Below are 17159 nucleotides of genomic sequence, written 5' to 3'. Positions count from 1 at the left end.
GTACAGCCCTGTACAGAAAACTTCTACGCATGGCGGCTTATCATATTTCCCCAAACCTGAATGCATTTCATTTCTTTAATGCTGTCTGGTACTTTCAGGTCATGAATAGCATGCATGCGTCAACGAGGCATAGCTCTCCTGACCGGAAAGTAGCGAGTTCAGATTGTTAAGTAAAGCACTCATGTGCAAGATTGATGACGAATGTCGTGGGAACGACCTAAGCCCCAGTACACGGTAGTCCTGCACACGATAGTTTATGATAACTGGACAAAACGGATGTGCGCTGCACTGCTTTGAAATGTGCTACTACATTATGAGGGAGTGCGAATAGTAATATTTGAGACCGAATCGAATAGAAATCATGTAGTGCCAGACGCGTATCGAATAGCGTCGAATACTCAACCCCTTTAGGTTAGCTTTTTAAATACATATTAATCGTTTTCACCAATATAAAAGCATGTTCCCATTCCAGTACTCAAGTGTGCAAGTTTCCGCTATTATAATATTGTGGCTCATGAAGTATTGTTTATTAAAATCATTAATGGAGCATTAGGAACAAAGAAGTGGTTTATTCGCATGCACAGGGTTCTTCAAAGTGCATGAATAAATGCTGTCCAGCTTAATCTGACTACGTAAGTTGCGTAGCCAGCTTCACAACGCAACTTCCCATGTAGTGTTTACATACTATGCTCGCACTGGTGAAAGCTTGCCGTATATATTTTGCAATTTTACTTTTATGCGGACTTAGGTAACGTTTAGGAAAATTCGGATTATATTCGCATTTACGATTAGCAAATATTCGCAGACCGAGTCGTATAGCACACTATTCGTTTCGTTATTCGAAAGTATGCAATATTGGCACACACCAATTAATTTGTCAGTGGGGCTTATGCAGCACCCTTGCAAACATCGTAAACAATTTAATGCAAGCGGTGACATCGTAAGTTACAGCTCTCCACTTTAAATGCCCTGACAGATGAAGTTTACAGGTCTGCAGTATCTGGTCTTGGTGCAGAGTTACGTATTTGTAAACTTTGCGTTGCTGCATTTTTTTTCAAGGCTTGCTGCTGTTCGGCATATTTTATGAAAAAAGCACTTCAGGTCCGTAATCAAAATTTTTGCTGTAGAATTTACCTATCTCTCAAGCGTTGCATACTTCATTCTTTTAAAACAGCCCAGCTGTTGTCTCGCAAAAGCATGTATTTGTTTTATATGCATCCTCATTGATAACTACTCCTTTAAGGCAAATGCACGTCGTCTGATTACGCTTACAGCGCTTAAAGATAAAACAGTAAAACCCCATGACAGTTAGCAAAAACAGTAAATAAAACCGCAGGACAGTACATGCGTGTATACCGGTATAGGCTGGATAACGCAATGCTGGGCCGCATGCTCGGGCCTCGAAAGCGCATAGTTTTGTTTGGCTACCTTTACCGGAGAATGTTCGCGTATTAGCTCGAGCCAACGTATTCGTCACGACTGACGTCACTTGGGAAAGTGTGCGCCGGAGCCGCGAGAGGGCAGCGCTGGGAGACGAGCGCATTGGTCGCGCGGTACGTTTGCTGCTGAACGTCAGCTCGAAGCATGTGTCCCCGCGTGAGAGCATTGTTGCATTCGCAGGTTTAGATGGCGTGTCCAGTTGTTTAGTTTATATGAATTGTTCTGTAGTACGGCGCTTACAGCCACCGGGGTCCGTATATTTCGACTTCCCGTTGTTCATAGCACCGACTGTCTGTCGAGCACTGTACAAATTCCGGAAAACTCAGCAAAACATGCGACAACCGTTTATTTCTTCCTGAATGAGTTGTCAGCACTCTCAAATATTTGTATTTTCTCGCAGTTACAGAGCAGCGTGCACATCGGAAGTGGCGATGATGGCGAGGATCTCCCCACCATGCACTTTGAATGACAGTTCCTCGAGGAGGAGCAACTAGGTGCCCGGTTCGCCGCAGTGCCATTGACCGATGCTGGAGCGGTCAAGTTCGAACGCCGGGTGTCGAACCTGCGTCCGAGCGGTCACGTTTGTCGTCACGACGACGTGACCATTGACACTATTACCTACAATTCCGGCAAACGCCTACTTACGCACATATAAAACAAACACCGGAAGCAGCACTTGCGATAAGCCCAGTATTTCGACGATAATGACGACGTGTAATGCCGATGATATGCACGATGACTCACACGTCACGTGTAACGAGTTGAACTAATTGTATGCGTTGGCAGGGAAGCGGCTGGGCAGCTGAAGGAGAATAGGATGGTGGTGGAGGTCATCGGAATATAACACCGCAGGTACGGGCGCTCAGGTCATTATCTAGTTGTTAATGACAAAGCAAAGACAAGTCAAAACTTGGTTGAACCCCGGGGTCGAGATGGGCAGCTCAAAAGATCAAAAGGTGGGCGAAGTCTCAGGTAAGTGGTTGTACTCGTGTTGCGAATGCCCCGCCGTCTTCTGCATAGGAACGCATTACTGCCATTGTCGTCACACGCTGTACCTTCTTTAACTCCCGCCAGCTCACCTGACGTGACGAAGCCTAACCTGATGTTGAACTAGTTTAATCAACCGCTCGCTAGATTTGTGTGCTCTCGAGATGGTTTCAGCACTTGAAATCTCTTTCTTAAGTAGGATATACGACCGCATTACGGCAGGCTGAATTTAACTGGGCACATTTAGGTGTTCTAAGTTGTCTGTGACCTGTGCTAACCGTTATCATAACCAAAGCATAATCGTTATCAGGGCCGCAAGCAGAAAAGTCTATAGCAAGTTTCTAAACTTCCGCAGCCGAATCGCCAATTAGCATCCTTTGCCTGCTGCTAGAGTGTAAACTAATAAAGTTCGACAGTCTCTCAAACTCTTATTACTGGCCCCGTTCGTGGGCGAGAACAGGCGGGGCACTGCACTGGGCCTCGATGAAGGTAAGGTTGTGCAGCGTATGTTCTGGTGCAGCCTTGCGAGTCGTGCGCAGTATTGCGAAAACGATATTACTCTGAAAACCTTTGCTCTAGAATATTTTCCCTGTATTTTTGTGAAAATGGTGCTAGGAGCGGACCAAAACTGCCTCTCTGGTTAGTGAAACATAACGCGAATAGCACACGCTGATGTGAATATCTCAGCCAAATGTTCTGGTCGTGCGCTACACGTACGTCTCTTTTTTCTCAAATGCTGTGTTTTCGAGGAAGACCGCCTTCTCATACGTTTCGAAAGTCCCCAACGGCTTCCACACATGCTTAGATGTGTCAAGTGCAAACATTTTCCTAGAATTCTGCTATTAGCTCGTAGCTGGTTTTAATAACGCTGTCTTGATCATTGCTCTTTTTGCCACTCTTACTGTCTGTTTACGGACGCAGTTAAAAAAATTACCTCGCCATCGAGGCCCTGCGAAAGTGGATGTCCGGCGAAGCAGCCACTGCAACTGCTGACGGCTATGCAATGCTTCAGTGTTTGAGAGTATGGATACGAACAATAATTTAGAGTAATGTCAGTAATAGGAATAATGGTAATCTTCACTGCATCCCGCCACTGGTCGTACTGCCGTTTGTTTTTCCCTTTGCCATTCACGTCTCGTATTTGCGCTCCTGCCTTTGAGTCATATGTGTTGCCAACCCATAGGAAAGTGCTAGTGACGGCAATTCCCGCGTGGCAAGCTGCCATCGCCTTAGCAACTTGCGCAACAGTGATCTTTAGCGGGGAACGTATACGGGAAGCGCTACGTGCTTCGCTCTGTCATCAGGAGCGCCTTATCAATAGATATGTTGTTGGGATGCTTGTTTTCTGCTTGCTCTTTATTGAAACGAATGTGTTTCTGCATGTTGTATATGTGATTTCAAGCAGTGTGCTATTTTCGCTGCACTTTGCTCTGTGCTTGAAGCCTGCTTCACCTCCGATGCGGTTCGACCGGCTGAGGCACTACCTCCACGATAGGCCCACAGTTTTGCTGCCCACGGACATCTACGCTAAAAGTGCCGACCAACGAGAGGCTAGCAGCTTCGTCGTAATAGAAAGGCTGAAGTAAGCGAAAATGCGTTTCAAATTTTGTTAAGAGTTGCGTACTTCCCGAAGCACGGCTATCTTACGTAATATCGGGACCTGTCGCCTGATGACGCTCAGCTGCGCCCACCCACGCAACACGCAAGCTTCGACTACGCGGCTTAGCGGCTATCGCAGTCGTGGAGTCTCACTAATTTGAATTAGTTTTGAATATGCAACCAGCCTCAACCGAGGCAAAATTTAGGATCAGACCACATGTATGCTTGACAGCGCGCGCTCACTCCTGGTTAGAAGTATTGGCAGACTTCGCTTTGTATTGAGCTATTGCACACAGCGTAGAATTTGGATGCGGCTACTATTTGTTGGTAAAGCTGGCGTTGCTCAGCACGAAGCGAAGTATGCGAAGGCGTCTAGCGAGGAGAGGCCCGGACCGACCGCCACTGCGCACGTGTGGCATGAATTCGGTGTCGTCACAAGCTAGTTGAGAGCTCAAACTTACACAAATTTTCGAGGCCCAACGGCTACTACATTTGCAAGCAGCGAGGCCAAAGTTTCATGGCTACTCTATCGTTTTAGTGTGTGCGGACGATCACAACCAATGTACTTAATGCCAAAACGGGGATAGTTAGATATTTATGTAGAGAAGTAGGTCCTGTAGTTAGCATCAGAAATGAGGCCCCCTGTGCACGATGGCAAGACTTATTCAAACCACCATGGCAACTAGTAAAATGTTCGATAGTAAGAGGGTTTAGGAGGCGGGACACAAAGGAGCGCACAAACAGCAGTCGAATGCATTGAACAATAACAATCATGTGGATTTGTATATAATAGGGTTAAAGTAAAACATCTGAAAAAGGAGAGTATAGGATGAAGCTGAAAGAAAGTGGTGACGTTCTGTATGAAACCTTTGAGCGTTCAGCAATTTTACAGGAATTGGTAATGCGTTCCAGAAAGAAAGCTAATGATAGTTGCCGTAATATGTGCGAACGCTTGGTAAATTAAAGTTATTCTCTGCAAATCTAGTTTTGTTTGTATTCAGAGGCGATTTCCTTGCTGTTATGGTTACTGGAATAATATTGCTTAATGCCCTAAACATTAAAATGACATGGTTATATATATGTAGAAGTATCAGTCACACTCAAAATATTACGTACATGTAATAACTGATTTGAAGTTGTGCTACGAGACGTTAGGTGATGTATCTTTCCCGATTATTCAATGCTATAGCTAATGTCCAGGTGACCAGCAAAGCATAATGAAGTGTAATGAGCATACAAAATGAGAAATATGGCCGTGCCCTAATTGTAACACGTAGTGCATACACCATTTTCTCTTTTTCCGTTGGCTACGTGAAGGTTAAATTTCAGAAGGCGATCAAATTCCACACCTAAACAGGAGCAATGATGAACTGCTTTGATCGATTGGCTGTTGTAGGAAGTGGAACGAAGGTGCTCAGGCAATCGCTAATGTCAGATAGAGACGACAAAATTCCTCTTATTGTGATTATTCTGCAGCTTATTATTACGTTCAAACCACGTGAATACCTCAAGACCTTCGTTTACCTTTCCTATTAGCGTTGTTACACAATTATTAGAATTAAATATAAGGGTGTTATCAGCATACAGAATGCACTTGGAGGAGAGGCAACTAGGCAGATCTTCAAATAAATTAGGATAAATAGGGCCGCGTATGTTAACAGTAGCTTCTTTAGAATAGCATCCAGAAATGCAAACGACTTGATCCGTATCTTGCAACTCCGTATTAGAAGTGCACCCTATTTCTGCATTTTTTCGGTTAGAGTGGAAGTTAAGATACGATGAACGTGTCCATGGGAACTGTGAAAAATGCTTTTTTAAGTATAATTAGATCATCAGTTAATATTATGTAGGCTATAAATAAGATTTCTTTGTCAGGTGTAAGTCTCTAGCATGAAGTCTTTCTTAAGATAAAGCTATTGTGAAAGCAGAGAACGATATCGTTGTAATCGGTAATGTCTGCGTTAGCAATACCAGCGTCCGGTGGGCCAGTGGAGTTTAAAAACGTGTAATTAATAAAGGTGCCACAGGCGTTCTTAGCAAAGTGAGTAGGGAGAGTACATAAATATTCATACCCAAAACTATGAAAAAAGGTGCTCAAATAGGACAGTTAGGTGACGTGGTGTACAAAAACGTAATTTTGATATCGTTGCACTCAACATCCAATATATTTTCCATCGCTTGACGAAAGCCACAACAGAACTCAGTAAGTTAAGCAGAAGGTGAGTGAAAAGTATACATAGCTGCACAACCGTAGTCACTCGTCTCTCTCTGAGGATACGATAGTCGCGCATCATGAACTTATTCAGCGCAGATGCCTGCTAAGAAGCCACGGTGGATGGTAACTGCAATAAAGGGCCAGAATACAGGCTGTTTACATGACCAGAGGAATGTCAGACTCCTTTACTGCGGCAGTATAGCGAGCACTAGTGCCGCTGCTGCGAAGAATGGTCGACGGTAGATGGAGGCGGCCTTTAACTAGCGATGCTGTGACTAGCCAGCCCTACCTGGTGGTCCTGTGCGCAGATCCTGCTTCGCAAGATCGCCTGCTTGATGACCCAAGGGGTTGATCCAGCAGAAACACCGAATTCTGTGCAACGCGAAAGGAATACGGGAGCCAGTGCGTGAGCACAACTACCGCTGCTGCCAAGGAAATGATCTGTACAGTTGGCAACAGTGCGATAGTCCTACTGGTAGAAGTACGTAATTCGTAGTGAAGTTCAAAACGCAGTTCGTTGCTTCAGGCTGTACGTTAAGCTACGACAAAAATGTGCACAGTAATGGTAGTGAATGATGAAATTTGTCAGCCTGAAAAGAGTGAGAATGATGTTGAAAAAAAGCATGTGAGAGAAAGGCGACTTCGTGCTCCGTTTGCGAGTTCCTGGCTTCGCACACGACTGAAAATTTGGCGATGTTCACAGCAGCAGTGCATGCTATCCGCGTATTTTTTGTTTGTTTATCAGCACCCTTTTACCCCTACAATGTCTAACGCACCTTTTGTATGCTGGAACGCTTGCGACCTTGAAATTCGAATGTGCGCATGTAAAACGTATGTAGCGATATCAGGCTGGAGTCAAATGCTAATTGTGGATAAGCTTATGAGTCCCATCCCTAATGAAAATACTGATTATTTCGATTCGTTTATTCATTTAGTACAAATGCACGCTTCATGGCGAGAAATAAAGCTGTACAAATTCGTTGGATTTACTTTGATGTAAATCCAAAACTGTGTTGTCATTTTTCTTGGATGCCTCCAACAGCGAACTCTGCAATGTAAGTACAAGGAAACTTCAGCAGCAAGCGGCCTCGTAGCGGGACAACAGCACGTGACTTCTACTGCAATTTGGGCAATGCATGTGTATCACCACAGGTACGGTCTAATAAATGTCTGGATTACTTATCACGTGTCTCTGAACTGGCGCATACGGATGTATTGTGCAGGCGCAAAAGGTACAGGTAACATCGGCAATTCGTGTAGCCGAAGCGTGTAGGCAAAAAAAAAACGTATATGTATGCGTATAAGCGCTGCTTTTTTCGTTTTTTTACCCTTAAAGGATGGTCACGCACTTCGCTTTTGCATTCGGATTTGAAATTCTGCCCACGGGAGGAGCAATCAGGGTAGTTTAAGCCAGTGTGAGAATTGTGGGCATCGCCTTTCCGGCCTTCAATGGCTTCGTGACCTTGCAGTGCGATTTTTGAGAACGTAAAATTTGCATGAATTACCGTGCTACAGGGTTTGCGCACCAAACGGTGTCTCGGAATGGTAAGTGATGGAAGCGTATGTAACGCGTAGAGGTGGATCCTGTAAAACGTAGCGCCACCGTGCAGCCAGAATCCTCGTAACAGAGGAAGCCGCGTGTGTGTTGAAACCTACCACACGACGGCGCTGACGACCCCCCCCCCCCGTGTGCATGTAAAAACCGACCGAACCTCATCGCTGATGACTCCCCCCCCCCCCCATATGTATGTAGTAGCAGCCCGTACGTCGCCGTTGATGCAGTTCAGGGGGAGAGGTCATCAGTGACGTCGTCCGGTCTGTTTCCACGTGCGTTCGAGGGGGGTCATCAACGATGAGGTACCGTCGGTTTTGACATGCATTGGGGGAGGGGGGGGTCATCAGCGATGAGGTCCCGGCGGTTTTGACACGCATTGGGGGGGGGGGGGTCATCAACGATGAGGTACCGTCGGTTTTGACATGCATAGGGGGGGGGTCATCAACGATGAGGTACCGTCGGTTTTGACATGCACAGGGGGGGGGGGGGGGTCATCAACGATGAGGTACCGTCGGTTTTGACATGCATTCGGGGGGGGGGTCATCAACGATGAGGTACCGTCCGTTTTGACATGCATTCGGGGGGGGGGTCATCAACGATGGGGTACCGTCGGTTTTGACATGCATTCGGGGGGGGGGGGTCATCAACGATGAGGTACCGTCCGTTTTGACATGCATTCGGGGGGGGGGGGGGGTCATCAACGATGAGGTACCGTCCGTTTTGACATGCATTCGGGGGGTGGGGTCATCAACGATGGGGTACCGTCGGTTTTGACATGCATTCGGGGGGGGGGGTCGTCAGCGACGTCGTGCGGTCGGTTTCAACATGCACGCGGCTCCACCTGTTGCAACGGGCTGCACGGTGGCGCTACATTCCACTGCATCCACCTCCGAGTATTACATACGCTTGCATCGCCTACCGTTCCGCGACACGATTTGGTGTGGGAACTCTAGCAGCGTAATGCATTCAAATCTTACGTTCTCAAATACAACACTGCAAGGTCACGAAGCCACTGAAGGCCGGAAAGGCGACGCCCGCAATTCTCACACTGGCTAAACTACCCCGATTGTTCCTCCCGTGTGCAGAATTCCACGTCGGAACACAAAAGCAAAGTGCGTGCCCGAGCCACAAAAGAATAAAAAAAACGCACGTTTTTGCCTACACGCTTCACCTACGCGAATTGCCACTGTTACCTGTGCCTTTTCTGCCTACACAATACATACGTATGCGCCAGTTCAGAGGCGCGTGATAAGTCATTCAGACACATTTAATGGATTGTACCTGTGGTAAGTGATACACATGCATTGCCCAAATTGCAGTAGAAGTCACGTGCTGTTGCCCCGCTACGAGGCCGCTTGCTGCTGAAGTTTCCTAATACTTACATTGCACAGTTCGCTGTTGAAGGCATCCAAGAAAAATCACAACACAGTTTTGGATTTGCATCAAAGTAAATCCAAAGATATCGCACACCTTTATTTCTCGCTGTGAATAGTGTGTTTTTATTAAAGCAATTCAATATACGAATCGCAAGAATCACTGTTTTCATTAGTGATGCGACTCATAAGCTTATCCACTATTGGAATTTGACTCCAGCCTATTAATATCGCTACTTACGTTTTGCGTGCGCAAATTCGACTTTCAAGGTCTCAAACGTTCCAGCATACAAAAGGTGCGTTAGGCATTTGTAGGGGTAAAAGGGTGCTGATAAACAGAGAAAAAGTACGCGGATAGCATGCGCTGCTGCTGTGAACATCGCCAAATTTTCAGTCGTGTGCGAAGCCAGGAGCTCGCAAGCGGAGCACGAAGTCGCCTTTCTCTCACATGCTTTTTTCAACATCATTCTCGCTATTTTTGGGCTGACATATTTGATCATACACTACCATTACTGTGTATACTTTTGTCGTAGCTTAACGAACAGCCTGAAGCAAGAAAACTGCATTTGGAACTTCTGTATGAATTACGTACTTCCACCAGCATGACCACCAGTATCGCACTGTTTCTAACCGTATAGATCATTTCCTTGGCAGCAGCGGTAGTAGTGCTCACGCGCTGGCTCACGTATTCCTCTCGCATAGCACAGAATTTGGCGTTTCTGCTGGATCAACCCCTTATGTCATCAAGCAGGTGAACTTGCGAAGCAGGATCTTCACAGGGGACCACAGGTTAGTGCTGGCTAGTCACGGCATCACTAAAGGCCGCCTACATCTACCGTCGACCATTCTTCGCAGCAACGGCACTAGTGCTTGCTATACTGCCGCAGTAAAGGTGTCTTACCTTCCTCTGTTAATGTAACAGCTTGTATTCTGGCCCTTCATTGCAATTACCATCCACCATGACTTCTTACCAGTCATCTGCGCTGAATAAGTTCATGACGCGCGACTATCGTATCTTCAGAAAGAGACGAGTTTGTGTAGCTATGTATACTTTTGACTCAGCCCCTGCTAAGTTACCGAGTTGCGGTTTTCGTCAAGCCATGGAAAATTTGTCACATGTTGAGTTCAACGATATCAAAATTCCATTTTTGGATACTACGTCACCTAAGTGTTCTATTTGAGCACCTTTTTTCGCTGTTTTGGGTATGGATGTTTAAGTACTCTCGCTATTCACTTTGCTGAGAATGCCTATGGCACCTTTATCGAGCATGCATTTTCGAACTCAGCCGGCCCACCGGCCGTTGGCATTGCTAACACAGACATTACCGATTGCAATGCTATCATTCTACGCGTTTACAATGGCCTAATCTTAAGAAAGACGTCATGCTAGAGAGTTGTACTTAACAAAGAAATTTTATTTGTAGCGTAAGTAATACTAACTAGTCAGGAGCTGTATGATCTAATTATTCGTAACAAAGCTTCTTTCGCAGTTCGAAAAGATACTTTGATCGTATTTTGCAGAAATAGAGCTGCACTTCTAATCGGCAGTTGTAAGATACGGAACTAGTCGTTAGCATTTCTTGATATTACTCTAAAGAAGGTACTACTAACATAGGAACCCCTATTTTTCTCAAATAATATAAAGATCTGCCTAGTTGCCTCTCCTCATCGAAGTGCATTCTTACGCTGATTACACCATTATAGTTCTAACAATTGTGTAACAACGCTAATAAGTACGCTAAATGAAGATCACGAGGAAATATTGAAGCGGTGCGGATGTAATAAGCTGAAGAATACTCATAATAACACCAATTTTGTCGTCTTTACCTGGCATTAGTGATTGCTTGAGCACCTTCATTCCATTTCCATCAACACCCAATTGATCAGAATAGTTCATCATCCTGTTTAGGTGTGGAATTTGATCGCCTTCTGAAGCGTGGCAGTTTGGACGAGTTCGTATGTCATGACTTTTTTAGCTTGTAGCGCAGCTCAGAAACAGCAAAAAGGAAGGTGGTGTAGGGGTAATGAAAGGGAACGGAAAACAGAATGAGCGCTCTGTTTTCACTCTGTTTTTCCGTTCCATTTCGTTACCCCTACCACCTTCTTTTTGCTCTTTCTGAGCTGCGCTACAAGCTTAAAAAGCGCCTTCTGAAATTGGACCTTCATATAGCTGACGGGACTAGAGAAAATGGTGTACGCACGTGTTCTAATTAAGGCATGGCCTTATTTCTCATTTTTCATGCTCATGACACTTCATTGTGCTTTTGTGTTGACCTTGACATTAGCTTTATCACTGAATCATAGGGAAAAATAAGTAACCTAACGCCTCGTAGCACGAGTGCACATCAGGTAATACATGCACGTAATATATTGAGCGTGACTGATACTGTTAAATATAACTTTTCCATTATTATTTTTAGGGCATGGAGAGACAATATTCCAGTAGCCATCATAGCAAGGGAATCTCATCTTAATACAAACAAAGCTAGATTTGCAGAAAATAACTTTATTCTTTCGAGCGTTCGCACAAATTACGCAAGAAGTCATCACTCTCCTCAGCTTGCTCTCTGGTACGCATTACCAATTTCTGTAAAATTGCTGAACGCTCACAAGTTTAATACAGAACTTCAGCACTTTCAACTTCATCCAACTTTCCTTTATCAGGGGTTATGCTCTAATTTTGAAGAACAGTTCTAAGTATTTTCTCTAATATTTACAAATCCACAGCCTTGTTATTGTTAAAGGCATTAAACTGCTGTTTTTGTGCTCCTTTGTGCCCTGCATCATAAACCATTTTGCTATCGAAGATTTCGCAAGTTGCCGTGGTGGTCTGAATAAGTGTTATGCACAGGAGGCCTGATTTAAGATTCTAACTACGGGACTATCCTTCTGTATATAAATATCACCTAATTATCCCTGTTTTTGACATAAAATACATTGATTGTGATCGTCTACTTACACCAGAACGTTTGAGTAGCCAGGAAACGATGGCCCCACTGCATGTCAATGTATTAGCCATCGGGCCTTGTGAAATTGTGCTAGTTTGGGCACTCAACTAGCCTGTGACAACACCAAAGTCCAGGCCAGACTACACCTGCCCAGTGCCTCTCGCTCCTGGTTGCTCCTGGCTAGACGCCTTGGGAAACGGCTTTTTAGAGCTGCGCCAGTTTGACCGACGAATAGTAGCCGCATCGAAATTCTGCGGTTTGCGCAATTGCTCAATACAAAGCAAACTCTGCCAATACTTCTAGCCAAGTGCGAGCACGTGCTGTCAAGCGTACATGTGGCCTGATCCTAAATTTGTGCGTGGGTCGAGGCTAGTTGCGTATTCAAAACTAATTCAAGTTAGCGAGACCTAAGGTACGCGATAGCCGCTAAGCCGCGTGGTCAAAGCTTCAGTGTTACGCGGGTGATCGTGGTTGAACGTTAGCTGGTAATATATTGCGGTAGTACGTATACGATAATCGTACTTTGGGAAGTGTGCAACTCTTGACGAAATTTGAAACGCATTTCGCTTACTTCAGCCTGTTCATTACGGCGAAGCTGCTTGGCTCTCGTTGGTCGGCATTTTTCGCGTCCATCTCCGCGGGCAGCAAAACTGTGGGCCGATCCTGGAGGTAGTGCATCACACGGTCGAATCACGTCGGAGGTGAATCAGGCTTCAAGCACACAGCAAAGTAAAGCGAAAATAGTACAGTCCTTGAAATCACGCATGCAATATGCAGAAAATCATTCGTTTCAATAAAGACCATGCAGAAAACAAACATCCGAACCGCATATTTGATGATAAGGCGCTCCCCATTACAGTGCGAAGCACGTAGCGCTTCCCATATACGATTCCTTGTAAAGATTCCTGTTGCACAGGCTGCTAAGGCGACGGCAGCTTTCAACGTGGGAATTCGTGTCACTAGCATTTTGCTATGGGTAGTCAACACATATGACTCACGGCAGGACCGTAAATACGAGGTGTGAGTGGCAAAGGGAAGGAAACGGCAGTAAGACCAGTGTCGGCATAGGAGCAAGATTACCATTACTCCCATTATTCAAATTACTATACATTATCATTCCTATTAATCCCAAACAATAAAGTACTGCATACCCCTCCTCTGTAGTTGCAGTTGGATATCCATTTTCGCAGGGCCGCCACAGCGAGTGAATTTTTTAAACTGCGTCAATAAATTGCACAGTAACAGTGGGAAGAAGTGAAATGATCGTGACAGCGTTATTATCGCCAGCTATGAGCCAATAGCAGGATTCTATGATACATGAGAATTTCAGCACCTGCCGAAACATCTAAGCATGTGTGCAAGCCGTTAGGAATTTAGAAACGGATGGGAAGGCGGCCTTGCTTCAACACGGAGAACGTGAGGAAAAAGTGACCTACGGGTCGCGTACGACCAGAAAATTTGGCTGAGATGTTCACACTAGCATGTGCTATTCGCGAAATATGTTTTCACTAACCAATAAAGCCGTTTTAGTGTGCTCCTAGCGCCATTTTCACAAAACTACGGGGACAATATTCTAGAGGAAAGGCTTTCGGAGTGATATTTCTTTCGCAAGACTTCGCACGACTCCCAAGGCTGCGCCAGGGAACACGCTGCACAACCTTAGCCTCATCGAGAGTCAGTCTTAGTCTCATCAAGGGCGCCATCTTTCATCCAGAAACGCAGGAAGTTATAAGCTTCCTTTTTACGCTCGAGGCCTTGCTAACGGTCATGCGCAGATTTTGCTAGTACGCGTGACCGACAACTTGGAACACTTGAACGTGCCCAGTTGCACCCAGCCTGCCGTTATGTGCCAATATTTTCTACTTGAGCAGATTTACACACCGAAACCAGATCAGCACGAGACGACAGAGCTCTTGCAAGTGGTTAATGAAAGCAGTAGAACTTGTGTTGCGTGTTAGGCTGCGTGATAGATAGTGTCGTGCCTTAGTCTACGTTACGTTAGATGAGCTGGTGGTGAAGAACGAAAGTATAAGCGAGCGACAACGGCAGCAGTGATGCGTTCCTGCTCAAAAGATGGCGGCGCATTCGCGACACGCGGAGAATCACTTACCTCAGACTTCGCCCACCTTTTGATTTTGTGAGCTATCCATGTCAACCCCAGTATTCGACGAACATTTGACTTCCTGACTTTCCTGAACTCGTTAATGAGGTTAGCCCCCGTATCATCGGTTCTGTATTCCGATGACCCCCCTTCGCTAATGTCCTTAAGCTACACGGGAGCTGGCCCTGCCAACGCCTATATTCAACTCGTGGAACGTGACCTGGGAGTTATCGCGCACATCATCGGCGTTACACGTCACCATTACTGTCGTAATTCACGCCTTATTGACAGTGCTGCTTGGAGTGTTTTTCGTTTTATATTTGGGTAACTACGCGTATGCCAGAATTGTGGGCAATGGTGTCAGTGGCCACTTCGTCGTTACAGTAGATGTGACCTGTCTAACGCAGGTTCGACACCTGACGTTCGTGTTGGACCGCTCTAGCCCGAGTGCTCCAGCGGCAGTGCGACGGACCACGCACAAAGTTGCTCCTCCTCGAGGGACTCTCGTTTACGAAGTCCGTGGTGGGGAGATCCTTGCCATCATCGCCGCTTTCGCGGAGCGCGCTGCTCTGGAACTGTGCAAAGAAAAGTAAAAACGCAATACATTTGAGAGGGCTCACAACTCCTTCAGGAAGAAATAAACGGTTGTCGCATGTTTTACTCAGTTATCATGAATCTGTTGCAACAGAACTGCTTGTTGGCCGAGTTGATGCTGGCTAAAAGACATTTTTTGAGCCGCAAGTTAAAACACACTAAAGGCAGACACATAAAGACACATGTAACTACATTCATGGGTGACAGCTACAACTAAATCAGTTAGAAGTGCCGCCTGCGTTGTCTTTATGTGTCTTCCTGTTTTTGTGTGTTTTAACTTGCGGCAAAAATCATGAAATTTATCATGAATTTGTATACTGCTCCATAGATAGTTGGTGCTATGAACAACGGGAAGTCGAAATTTACGGAGCCCGGTGTCTATAGGGCCGCGTACAGAATGTCGACCACGGCGTCTAAAGTAACTATAGTATGCTACATGCAAACTAGACAGCTGGACACATTATCAAAACCTTCGAAGGTCACAAAACTCACGTGCTCGTCTCCCACCGCTTCCCTCTCCCGGCTCTGGTGCATACTTTTGCAAGTGACGTAAGTCGTGACGGATACGTCGGCACGGGCTAATACGCGAGCACTCTCCCGTAACGGTAGCCAAAGAAAGCAATAAGCTTTCAAGGTCCGATCATGCAGCCCAACGTTGCGTTATCCAGCCTATACCGGTATTTACGCATGTTGTGTCGGGCGGTTTTACTGTTTTACGTGCTCGTGCTGTACGCGTAATCTGACCACGTCCACTTGCCTAAAAGGAGTATTTATCCACTAGGATGTAAGTAAAACGAATAAATGCTTTGGCAAGACAACGGCTGGGCCTTCTTGAATGATTGAAGTATGTTACGTTTCAGAGATAGAGAGTTAAATTCTAGCAGGTCTGCGCAGCAAAATTTTGATTAGGGACCTCAACTGCTTTCTTTACAAAAATTGTCGAACAGCTCCAAGCCTTAAAAAAAACAGCAACGTGAAGTATACGAATACGTAACTCTACACTAAGGCCAGATATCGCAGATCTGAAAATGGTATCTGCTAGGACATTCAAAGTGGACCAATTCAATATGCGATTTTACAGCTTACAATGAAGTGTTGACGATGTTTAAAAGGGTGTTGCATAAGCCGTACTCACAAATTACTATGTGTGTGCAAATATTTCAAACTTTCGAATAACGAAACGAATCGTGTCCTATACGATATGCTTTTCAAATATGCCCTAATCTTAAATTCGAATATTTTTTACTGATTTTCCTAAATGCTAACTGCTGCAAATAAATGTCGAGAAACGAGTGAATAACAGCCTCGCCACTCTTTGCTTGTACTTCCAATACAAATTCAAGGGAAGGGGAGGGGAGGGATAGGGGAGGGTGTCGTGAGAAGGCAAAGAAATGCGGGATAACGCTCGCGCACTTTGATTTAGGGACACGCTAAAGAACACCACGGTGCCAAAATTATTCTGGAGTGCGCCTCTATGGCCTGCCTCGTAATCCTATGGTGGTTTTGGCACGTACAGCCCCGTAATTCAATCAAAGTTTAATGCTTCTGTAATTTTGCGACGTGCCATGTGAGGCAATGACAATGCTCAACCCTCTCAGAGGTTATAAAATATGGCACGCAACAATGCCTCAAGCACACACCTCTCCCTTTGTGTTTTGTGTATTACGCAGACATACAGACAGCAGTGGTGCAAGCAAGGTAACATTTAACATTAACTCACCCATCTCGCGTTGGAAAAAACGTTGAATAAATTAAACATTCGCCGTGAACATCACTGCTAACTATCGTCAATTAAAGCAAACAGCACAGAAACTTTGCTTACAACGATTCTAACGATTCATGAGATCTGCATAATGTTTTATGTGCGTACACGTTGATATTGGCGAAAACATTTGAGAATTTTCTGGTACTTGGTTATATCCAATAATTTCTTATATCTTGAGATTCGTTATATACAGTTGCACTTTGACATGCATAACAAGAAGGTTGCACCTTACTGGACATCCTCTTCAAACGACATCTCAAGTGGAGTAGTAAGTTGCGCAGAGACGTCATGTTCAACGGACTGTTCATTCCACCGAAAAGGCTGGATCAATGTGTCGCCTACGTTGTTCGCAGCTGGCACGTCTTGTCTGCCATGAGCATGTGGCAGAGGATGCTGTTCATTTCGCTGCTCCAGGAGAGAGGTACACCTGCGAGGAACACTAAGGCCAGAGAATATAGGAGCATTCGTGTCTTCCTGAGCTTATTGATTCACTGACTTCGCTAAACAGCTACAGCCACGTCACAGCGCAATAAAATTATTTCATGCCCTTCATTTCTTTCTTTATTTGTTTCGATAAACAAC

At 45.3% G+C, this 17159-nt stretch overlaps 1 long non-coding RNA gene across 6 annotated transcripts in view; it reads right to left on the bottom strand.

The window, feature by feature from the left end:
- LOC135911933 (uncharacterized) overlaps positions 1-17159 on the bottom strand; it is a 469826-nt gene that overhangs the window by 10390 nt on the left and 442277 nt on the right. The gene's annotated exons all lie outside the window — the stretch shown is intronic.

Source organism: Dermacentor albipictus, chromosome 9 (genome assembly GCF_038994185.2).
Source record: "Dermacentor albipictus isolate Rhodes 1998 colony chromosome 9, USDA_Dalb.pri_finalv2, whole genome shotgun sequence".
NCBI lineage: Eukaryota > Metazoa > Arthropoda > Arachnida > Ixodida > Ixodidae > Dermacentor > Dermacentor albipictus.
Note: the sequence above shows the minus strand (reverse complement) of the source record. Positions and strands in the feature narration are given on the sequence as shown.